Source organism: Cyanistes caeruleus, chromosome Z (genome assembly GCF_971803275.1).
Source record: "Cyanistes caeruleus chromosome Z, bCyaCae1.hap1.1, whole genome shotgun sequence".
NCBI lineage: Eukaryota > Metazoa > Chordata > Aves > Passeriformes > Paridae > Cyanistes > Cyanistes caeruleus.
Window position 1 is genome coordinate 31250905 of NC_141732.1, and position 11070 is coordinate 31261974.

The following is an 11070-nucleotide window of genomic DNA, read 5'->3' on the forward strand; positions in this document are numbered from 1 at the left end:
TTTTGAAAGGACAAGTGATCGACCTTGTTTACAACGCTGCCCATGGTGGATATGTGCTGCATAGTATACTGCATTTTTCAGTCCTTTGCTTCACTCCAATTTCTGGTCTGCAGAAGCTGCATAGATTGATCCTGGCTTTCCTGAGCTGACTTGGTCTTTTCTTTGCTGGACCGCATAGCTCACAGAACTGCAGACTCCATGTCTGCTGGGGACAGCTGCAAGCACCAAGCAGGGAAACAATACAAAGTGCATGTTCTGTGGAATTCTCCGCCATTTCATTCTGGACCTCCTTGTAACGTGCCACACGAAGGAGCAAAGAGGTGCCAGTGCCACGGGTAACAGGGGAAGGCTTGCAGGTCAAGAGCAGGAGTTCAGCCCATGGCTTCTGGAAGCAGAGGAATTTGCAAAGCAGCTGAGTGCTTGAGATGCTGGAGGCCTGCCAAGCTGCCCGCTCTTGTCCTGGTGCTGAAACGCTGAACTTCAGTGCTCTGGAGAGCACCGCTTCCACCTAAATCCCACTGGAATCAGCATTTCTTAGCAGGACCGGCATTTGCTGAGGAACAGCTTCCACTGCTCATCATTTGGACAATTGACCCGGGCCATGTTTTGGAAAGGAGGTAGCCAAGTGAGTCTTTGGAGTTTGCTGCAAGGAAGAAGCCCTGTGACAGCAAGCAGCATTCCCAGGCTGCTCTCGGGGGGAAAATCCCAACAAGCTGAAGACTGTGGATGTAAAGAAGTAAATATGCTTGTGAGCTACCTTGGCCTGCAATGGCAAGGTGCTGGCCACAAAGGTAAGGGGCACCTAGTGGCCTGATGTCCCGTTTCTGCATCTTTCTGGGAAGCAGAGGAATCCTTCCTCCGCCTGTGAGGAGCTCAGCCTGGGAAGCAGCAATACTTCCCTTCTGGTTTGGGTCTTGTCTTTTTTCAGTTTGGACAGCAGCTGTCCAGCCTGGCTGATTGGACCCTGTCAGCGAAGGCATTGCAGGGAGCCTGCAGAGGAGCCTGCAGTGGTGCTGGAGGAGGCTTTGTGCCGAGCCGGCTCAGGCCGTGCCGGCTCAGCGCAGGCCTGGCAATCAGGCGCCCTGCAGCCTGCCCTCCACGGGAAGATTCCCTTGCTCGTCAGGCTGCGCTGAAGCTGGGCGCTGCCCTGGCGCTGTGCGTAGCTCTGCCGCTGTTGCGGGCGGGCGGACGGCCGGACAGACGGACGGCCGGGCCCGTCTGTGGCTTGGCGCTGCTCCGCAGCTGCCCGAGGCTCTCCCCCCTCACAGAGGGGCCCCGCCCCGCCCCGGGCGCCCCCTGGCGGCTGCTCCGCCCCTCCCCGCAGGCACCGAGCGGCATCGGGCCCTGCTGCTCGTGCTGTCACTTGCGTCCCTTCTCTGCCCAGAGCCAGCAAGGCTTGAAAGGAAGCCTTCTTCAACCGTTTCCCTCTGCTTTGCTTTGGGGGGGCCCAGGCTCTGCCCTGAAGGTGGCCCTAGCGCGTCCATGAGAGGCAGAAAAGGCCTCTTTGTTCTCCCACCGGTTGTGGTTACTGGCTCAAAAGCACTGCCCAGCTCTTCTAGGAGAAACAGCTCTGCCAACAGCTTTGGTTGCTCCAGTGCAAAGCTGTGGTGCAGTGCAGATTTCTGATCAGGCAACACTTGCCCTTTGTGGCTGAAGATGCTGAGGTCTGGAGTCCTGCCATGACCTGGCTCCTCAGCCCAGCCACTGACACCTGGGAATTGCGATCTGAACTTTCACATGCAGAGAGTGATCAGGCACCTCACTCCTCTTTCACCCAGATTGTCATGTCACTGCAGAAGAAGAGGCTATGTTATGTTACAGAAGCTCAGGGTTCTCACTTCTTGGTGAACCTGTGATGCAAAGGAACTTGTTCAGAAGGTTAAAATCATTGGGAATGTATTAGAAAGTCTTAGAAAAGTTACCCTTCGGTTGGGGGTTGGGTGTCCTTCCTTTTTTTCCTTCTCACCTATGGAATATTTTGCCCATTAGCTGTGGGGAAAACCTGATGGCTCCTAGTTGTTGGGTGCCTGAGAAACACAAAGAGTTTGGCTGGGTCCAGGGGGGAAGGGGGCAAGAAAAAAAGAGGCTGGGGACAGCTGGGGGCTGGCTGGCTTCTTGGGCTGGAGAGCAGGACACTCTCTCTCTCTCGGAGATGTTGCGGTTTAGAGAAGGGAATTTGCCATCACCCAGACAGAGCTGCTGCTGCTTCTTCCCTCTTCGTTGGTAGCCTCGCGCCCCTGTCCTGCCGGGACGTGTGGCAGTGCCAGCCACCGCTGCAGAGCTGCTGATAGCCCTCAGCCACCGGCCCGGGATCTCCGCTCATCCCGGCCGTTCCAGCTGAGTGTTGCTCAGAGCCCTGCAGGAGCACCGGCACTGCCCGCCCGAGGGGGTTTGTGAAGCAAAGCCTCTCCTCCATCCCTTCCCGTCTCAGCCGAGAAAGCTGTCACGGGGCCCCTGGTTCTGATTTGTTGTTAACACCGTAGTTATTGTTTGTTTGTTTGCCTTGTTCTACGTACTAGTGAAGAACTGTTACTCCTATTGCCAGACCTCTGCCTGAGAGCGCTTGGATTCCAAAAGTATAGAAATTTGGAGGGAGGGTGTCTACATTTCTGAGAGGAATGCTGGGTTTGTCTTTCCAAACCAGCTGTGGGTGTGCTGATAGATGAAACTAGCACTGAGAGATAAAAGAAGCAATGGGATGGAGTCCACTGGTTGATGAATGGAAAAAGATATTTGCCTTTACAAACAAACTGTAGGTTTGTTGGTAAATGAAACTGGATATTGAAAGATGAAAGAGACAGTGGGGGAACACTATAAATTCCATGAGAATAAAAAGTTAAGAGGAAGGGCTGTACATTACAGGGGAATCTTAGGCATTCCAGGAAGTCTGTAGCACTCAAGTAGCTCAGCCAGTGGGGAAAGAGAGAGGGACATGTGGCTGTGAATTTAGGATAAAAAGGAGGCTGCATCCTCCAAGAATTGGATGGAGAGACCCCAGGGCAATGCCTTGTGGCCTCTCCCTTTATTCAAATAAAGTAAGAGGACTCCTCTGTCTCCCTTTTGGACATAGGCCTCTGGTGTTTTCATTCAAACCTCTGACCTTTTCATTCCAAGGCAGGCTCCTGCCCTCCCTAGTAGAAGCCTGTCTTCTAAACTGAGACCCCTTCTTCCAGACCAAGATAACCAAGTCATTCCCTGCATTGCTCCTCTTTAAATTCTTTCAGTTGTCTACTCTGTTAGGTCATGTTTCTTCTGGTGCTTCAAATGAGCTGATTGTACTTGATCTGCACCAAAGCACAAAATCATCTAGAATCATCTAAACGCAACACAGAAACAAACTACCTCTGTCAGACCATCTTTACCTTCTAGATCACTTTCAAGATGTACATTGAGGTGTTGGAATGATTATTGCCCAAGATTCCCTTTGTGGCTGCAGGCTCTGGAGCTCCTATCTCTGAGTTCACCCAGGGCTGTGTTCCCTAACAATTCCTGGTGCTATCTCCATTTTCCTTTGGGCACAATAGTCTAAATGAAAACCTAGCCTGAAATCTGAAATGAAAACAAGGGCACAACACTCTAGGCTACAAGGAAAATAAAGGACAAGTTTGTAAAATTCTCAAACCATTTCTCCTGGACTGCTGCATTGTGTGTTCTTGCTGCACACACTGTGTTGAAAGCCAAGAGAAGCTGCAATTTGGCAGCACATTTTGGGACAAAAGCTCAACCTAGCTGTCCAGTAAAGAAAAGAGCTTGAGAAGAGCAAGCCTGACTGTGGAAAAGATTCTTGGAAAACAGAACGATTTATCGCAGTGCTATGAAAAGGGAAAGAAGCAATCCAAGACATTCACATGTATGTGATCCCCTTTTCTGTGTTGCACAAGTTCTACATCACATTAGTTCCAAATTCATCTTACTTCTAAGACCTATGACTTCCCAAGATTTAGACACTCCATCATTAGCTACACACAGCTGGCCTTCCCTTGTTTTTCTTTGTAAGCAATACTGGAAAGACAAGAAATCTGCAAATGTAAGACCTTAGAGTACAGAGCTGTGCTCGAGTGTGAGTTCTAGAGGCAGGGAATAGGCTCTGATTGTATTTTACCCTCAGCAGTGACCATACACAGCAGCAACCATGGTGATTTGTGTGACACTGTGCAGAGGTCAAGACTTGTTGTCTTGGATTAATATGGCAAAGTTAGCATGTTTAAAGAGACTCGGGATCCAGCCTCTTTTGGTTTTCTTCCTGTGTCAATAAACAGCGGGAGAAATGAACCAGCCAGCAGTTTCTTTGCAGAGAGGCCCTTTGCTCCAGTGTGAAAGTGCTGGACTGGCAAAGGAGGAGGGACGTGGGAGAGAGCTGAGCTGCTGTGTTGGATTTGTGTCCAAACTGCAGCAAGAGTAGCAGTTGAATTCTTTTCTTTTAATCCTATCTGCAGCCTGCGGTTTTCACCTGGAGCCGGACAAGAACACCAACAGGCCTGGTGCCAAGAGCACAGCCTGGGGAGCCACCGCACCTTCCCACCCCGAGCGGTCGGGAGAGCAGCGCTGTCCCGCAGAGGCTGCATTTCTCCCTCCTCATGCACGGCTTTGCCTTCCCACACGTGTGGGCTGGCTCTGCCTGACGCTGGCAGGCTCCTCATTCAACACTTCCTAATGCTTCCGGGGAAAGTCCGGATAACGCTTTGCTTGTGTGTGAGGAAGAGATGGCATGCGGGGCGAGTGGGAGGGATGAGGCCCGGGGGAGGTGAGCATCAGGGGAAAGTTGCAGGTTGCCAGAGATAAAAGTTATACTGTAGTGAAGCAGAAGCTAAACGAGACAGTGGTTTTGGCATCGGCACAGGAGGAAGAAAGAGCTGCTCTGTGACTGTGGCCGAGCCCGGTTTGGCCTGGGAGTGAAGTGGCCAGTGCTGGCTCGGGGCGCACGGGGCTCGGCCGTGGGGCAAGCGGAGCCGAACGGAGATCGGACAAAGGGAGAAACGACAAATGGACGTGCGGACAAACGGTCCCGGCGCTTCAGCGGCAGCAGCGGCAGCAGTGACTGCGGACTCTCTGCGTCTCTTGTTCTAGTTCCTTCTCTCCCTCTCTCACCGTCTTGCACCTTCTCCCAGTCTCCCTTTCCTCTGCCCACCTTTCCCAGGCTCTCTGCCCACCTTCCAGGCCAGGCCTCGCCTCTGGCCCGCCCTGGCTCTGGACAAGGCTGTGCCCCTCACCAGCCATGGGGTCCCACCGCGATGTTGTCTTCACCCGGCCCTTGCCGTACTGCCTGTGGCACTGCTGGCCGGGCATCAGTAGCTGGGTGTTGGGAAGCATCGTCATCCCTTGGGCTGGCTGGCTGTCACGACTTTGGCCCCAGCTCCAGCCTCATCCCTGGCCCCGGTTTTGGCTCTTCTTCCTTTTCCTCCGCTGCAGGTTCCCCGGCCCAAGCACTGCCACTCGGCAGCATGGCTGCCGGCCCCGAGCCACCGGTGCCCCTTTCAGACGGGCATGCCCGGCCTGGGCTGATTTGGGGGGCCGTAGGGGGGCTGGGTGGGCACCGCTCCTGGACCCAGCTCGAACGCTGACAGCCGCGTTTGGCCGGCAGGGCAGGAGCAGGAGGTCCTGCAGGAGCGACACCGGCTGGGTACACTGCTGGAGCACGGCGGCTTTGGCAGCGTCTGCTCGGGGACGTGCCCAGCGGATGGAGCCCCGGTGAGTGGGGAGGCTGGCGGGGGGCGGAGGAGCAGGAGAGCAGAGGAGGAGGAGGAGGGTGGAGGAGGATGGGGCTAGGCAGAGCGGGCGGCAAGCTCAGCCCACTGGTCTCCTTGGCTAGCAGGTGGCCATCGAATGTGTGTCGTGGGATAGCATCAGTTATTAGGGTGAGCTAGTGAGGAAGCGGGGCCAGCGGCAGAAACCAGGGCGTGATGGGCGGGGTAAAGCGAGGCCCGGGATGGTGGAAGCCACCAGGACACCTCGAGGGAGAGCAGGGTGGGGTCAGCGGAGGGCACAGAGCATCCCAGGATGGGTGAGGGGTTCCAGACCCATGACACGTCATCAGCCCCACTGAGGACATCGTGGTCTTACTGAAGCCCTATGGCACCCACACACCCCTGAAGACGGAGCTGCTGGACAAGGCATGCCCTGGGTTCCATGGTGGTGTTTAGCTCCTGGATTGGTTTGAGCTCCACAACAACTTCTTGTTGGTGATGAAGAACCCGAGCAGCCCCAGGACCTCTTTGATTTCATTGTGGTGTGTGGTTCCTGTCAGAAGAGGTGGTGCAGGGGCTGCTCCACCAAGTGCTGCAGGCCGTGTGGCACTGCAGCAGCTGTGAGGTGCTGCACAGGGACATCAAGCCTGACAACATCCTCCTCCACCTGGCCACCAGACAGGCCAAACTGATTGAGTTGGGCTGTGGCACCTACCTGCAAGTCCAGGCACAGTTTGCAGGTGAGCCTATGCAGGGCTATGCACCCGGTCCCGGCAGCTCATGGCCCAACCTCTCATGGCCCAGCCTGGGTGTGGCACTGGAGATTCCCCCTGTTGCTGGCAGTCATGGGTACACCTATGAGCCACAGAGATCTGCTTGTAATTGACAGCAGGAAAGAAGGAAACTTGAGGAGCATCATTCCCTGTTTTCTCACTGCTGAACAAGTTTTCCTCTCCCTCATAAAGTCAAAATGCAGTTTTTCTGTGCATTAATAGCAGCTTATCGCACCTGCTGAGCTGAGAGGCTTTTTGCCCTGCTGCTGTGCTATGGGCCGAGATAGTGGCATTACCTAGCATGGATATACAGAGAGGGACCTAAAGCAAATGACTTTGTGCCACTTTGTCTCAAAGGTCAAAACTCTCAGCAGACACAGATGGAAGAGACTGACGTGCTCCCTGTTTGCTGTGTTGATGCACACCTGGCCGGCACAGCTTTCCCTGATGGAGAATAACAACAAGGGACAGTTCCCTCACACCCATGCAGCCCAGAGATCTGCAGGTCATCATCAGCCCCTGGCTTTGTAAGTGACCAGTTCTGCTGGGATGGAAGCCAACCACCAAATCCTGCATGACTTCAGTGGCGGCAGCAGCAGCAGCAGCAGCAGCAGTCCCTGCATCTGGTCCCCAGGTCTGGGGCTGGGCTGGACAGAGGATGCACACGGCACACTGTTCCTGAAGAATGTGACTTTGGAAACAAGCACCCACCACTGTCCCCTGTTGTTTGCAGTAAGGTCACACCAGCCTGAGTCACTTGGCAGCCCTCAATGCCACGTGGGACAGCAGATGACAGGCTCTGGCCTCCAGGACCAAACAGAGGGGGGAACTCGCTCTCCAGATGGAGCTTCCAGATTGAAAAGGCTGCAGTGAGCAGCCACCACTAAGGGCAGACAAATGAGGCTCTCCTGCACTTTAGCTGTGCCAGCTACAAAGCCCTGGGGAGCAGCTGCCGAGTCGTGGGACAAAAGCAAGCAGAGAAAGTGGGATAAACCCAGTCAAGCCCAGAGACTTTTCGTGATTGCTGAGCCCCAGATGGCCCCCAAGAGTGGCGTCAACCACCAGTCCTTCTGAGCTGACAAAGAGCAGGTCCAGTGGGTGCCTTCCTTCGTTGGCCAGGCACCTCCCAGGCTGTTTTCTCTCCACTCTCCTGTACTGCCAGCAGACGTGCCCACTTTCTTGGTTCCACTTGCAGAGCCTCATACCTCTTAGCCATGGCCACCTGGGAAGCGGGAGCAGTCCCAGAGGAGATGTGCCATCTCCACCAGGCAGGAACCACAAGCCTCTGTGTGCACAGCTGAAAGGCTGTATCCCCACAGGATGTTTTGGCTGCCCTGCTCTTCATAGCCTTTTGGCTGGAAATGCAATTGCACTTTCTTTCTCAAGCAGAAGTCCACGGCTGGGCAAAAACTTGGCCGCTGGAATGTAATCCAAAGGCAGTGGAGGCTGCACTTGCTAAAGGAAGAGCACTCCCAAATCCAAACCACACCAAAAGGTCCATAGGAAGGACATTTCATCTTTAAGAAAGAATGGACAATTCAGAAGGGGAACATACAGCAGTATTCCCTGGGAGACAAGGAAGGGAATCTTCCAACTGGCTTGAGGGTTTCTAGGATTTTATTCTGAGTCTGGCTGTGAGCTGGCATTGGAGAAAGTTATCCTAAATTGCACCTGGACATCTTCTCTGCTTCATCAATTGCTTCCCTGCAAATTTCCTTCATTTTCATTTGCAAAGCACCTGGAGTGGAGATTTATGTGGTGGGGGCCCTTGTGATCTGTAGAAGGAATAGCAGAAGTACTAACTAAAAATCATAAAAACAGCAGCAGTAGGAAAGCAGCCACACAGCCACTCCATTTCTCTGGAGTATTTGGTCTCCAGTGACTGGTGACAAGGCAGGAGTCTAAAGGCAATCTAGGAAGCCATCTGCTCTGATCAGTTTGGCCAGAGCAGCACACACACATGGACTGGACCATTTGCTGGGTGGCAGCCTTCTGCTGCTCGGGAAACAATCCCTGCTTTTGCCTTTACTGCCCAGGGAATCTCAGGCAAAGCCCTCCCACTCCCAGCTGCCCTCACAAAATGAATGTCCCAAGTGCTCCCTGGCTGCTTGCAAGCACAACAATGGCTTCTGTAGGGGGTCCAAAGTGTGTGTGTGACCCCAGAGGGAGGAGGAACATGTGGTACAGCTCATTTGGAGGCACGCACACTAGAATACCCTGCTCCATCTGACAAGGAGTGCACAGGACATCCTCAGCAGCCTCAGGCATCCCCTTAGCAGCCTGCCAGCCAGCCCTCTCCCACAGCTCCAGCCTGGCTCTGCAGGTGCCTTCCTGTGAGACCTCCCTGCTTCTGAGAGACAGCTCTGGCCTTCTGTCCTGGTTTACGACTAAATGGGGAGAAAACCTCCAATGCCCACACCCCCCGGGATGCAAACCCATGTGGCCTTGTTTCCCCACCCCCCAGCCGGTTTGGGAAGAGATTTCTCTGAGAGAGGTGGAAAAAACCTCTTTATTTAACAGGCAAAGCACTACCCAGCCCAAGATTGAGCCCAATATCAAATGACAAAACCTCTCGCCGCTCTGAAGAGATGACAAAATTCAGAGGGTCTCTTTCCTGTGGATGTTTGCTCTGTTATCAATCCCTCTGGTGCTGCAAAATGTCGCTGCCCAGACTGGGCTCCTGGTAGTCCACGGGTGCAAGCTCCCGGTACTCCCCTGAGTCCCCAGCCCAGAGCAGGTTCAATCCGTTTCAAAGAAAAGGGAAAGAAAACAGTCCAGGAAGATCTCTCTGTTTCGGCTAGCTGGAAAAGCCAGGGCGACCTGTGCCTTGTTGTCTGTCTGTGCTGTAGTCAAAACCCCATCCCGGGATGTGGGGGGAGCAAGTACAGTCTCTGATAACAGACTCTATGCTTCTTCTCCACTCACTTTTCCTCTTAGATGAAGTTTTAAAGCTACAAAACCTATTTCTGGGCTAGGTGGACAAAAGGGGATACAATTTAACATCACAATCACCCCAGGACTCTTTACTGTTCCACTTCATCCAAATGATACCCCAAAGTTTACCTTCACAGTGTGTTCCATTAATAATGCTGCAGCAGTGGAGCATCATCAAAGGGAAATTCTTCCTCAAGGTACGAAAACCAGCCCTACAATTTGCCAATGGTATGTTGTTCAGACAATTAGCATCAGGAAGGGAACAGTTCCCAGGGACATAGAATCCATCATTATATGGACGATATTTTAATAGCCACTCTAACTCAAAAAGATTTTTCACTAATTCAGCCAAGCCTTTAATGCTAATGTGCAATCCTTAAAAACATTTGGGCTGCAAGTGGCCCCAGGAGAGGTACAGCAGCAACCACCTTGGAAGTACCTTGTGCTCCAAGTTATGGATCAGAATACACAGGCTCAAGTAATTCAATTGTCGACCAAAATGAAGAATTTGAATGATGCCCAAAAACTTCTGGGTCCCATCAACAGGTTCAGAACCTATCTAGGGTTGACTGCTCCACAATTTGCAGTTAGTATTTTGCCTCCTAAAGGATGATCTGACTTCCCCCAGGAAATTAATCCCGGAAGCAAGAGCCACTCTGCAACAGTAGAGCAGACCCTCACAAAGAGACAGGTCCACCAGCTTTTCCCAGAAGTGGGTGTCACTGTGTTCATATTCACAGTTGAATTCCATTCTCCTGCAGTTATTGGACAGTGGGGTACTCAGTGGTCTGACCCTTTACATGCTTTAGAATGGATGATCTTAGCCCAGCAGCCTAAAAAGGCAGCCCCTACCATCTTGGAATGAATTGCCCAGCGAATCATGGAATGTCAAAAAAGGTGCTTACAATTGACTGCAAAAGATCCTTCAAAAATCGTGATAGCTGTCAGGCAAGAAGAATTTGCATGGTGTTCTGCCAAGAGCACAGCTTTGCCAAGTGCCTCACAAAATTTCTCAGGGCAAATCAGTGACCGTCTACCGAGTCATACGTTGCTGCAAACGAGTAGGACCACTGCAATATCCCTGAAAGTGCTGAATGCTAGAACAACCCTTTAAAGGTACTACTGTGTTCAGTGATGGCTGGGATTTACATTCATATTTACCATGAGAGGACTTGAGTATTTTGTCTCTCGGAGTCAAAAGGCACAATTAGACAAGTTCTTTTCCCCATTCTTTAGGTTTCCCACGCTTCCAAGGTTAAACCAGCTATAGAGTGAAGTGGCAAAGTTGTAATGTTAAGTTCCTAAACCACCTGCAAGCCACTTGGAGACTTTGTATCGCTGGTAATCCCATTTGACAGCTCCGGGGTGCCACTGTTGCATTGCCAATGATACAATGGGATAGGTCAGTGGCTGAAAGCAGCTAGGCCTGTGGAATTAGCTGGAAGGTCAAAGGGCCGGGTTCGTCACCCTTGTCTCCAAGGGCCCTGGAGACAGGATGACAGATGCTGCTTTTAGATTCAGCAACAAAAAGAGGGGACGTTGGGGATGTTTTGGCTGCCCTGCTCTTCCTTGCCTTTGTCTGGAAATGCAATTGCACTTTCTTCTTCATGCAGAAGTTCCACGGCTGGGCAAAAAGTGGCCAACGGGCCATATTCCAAAGGCAGCATAGACTGGAGTTG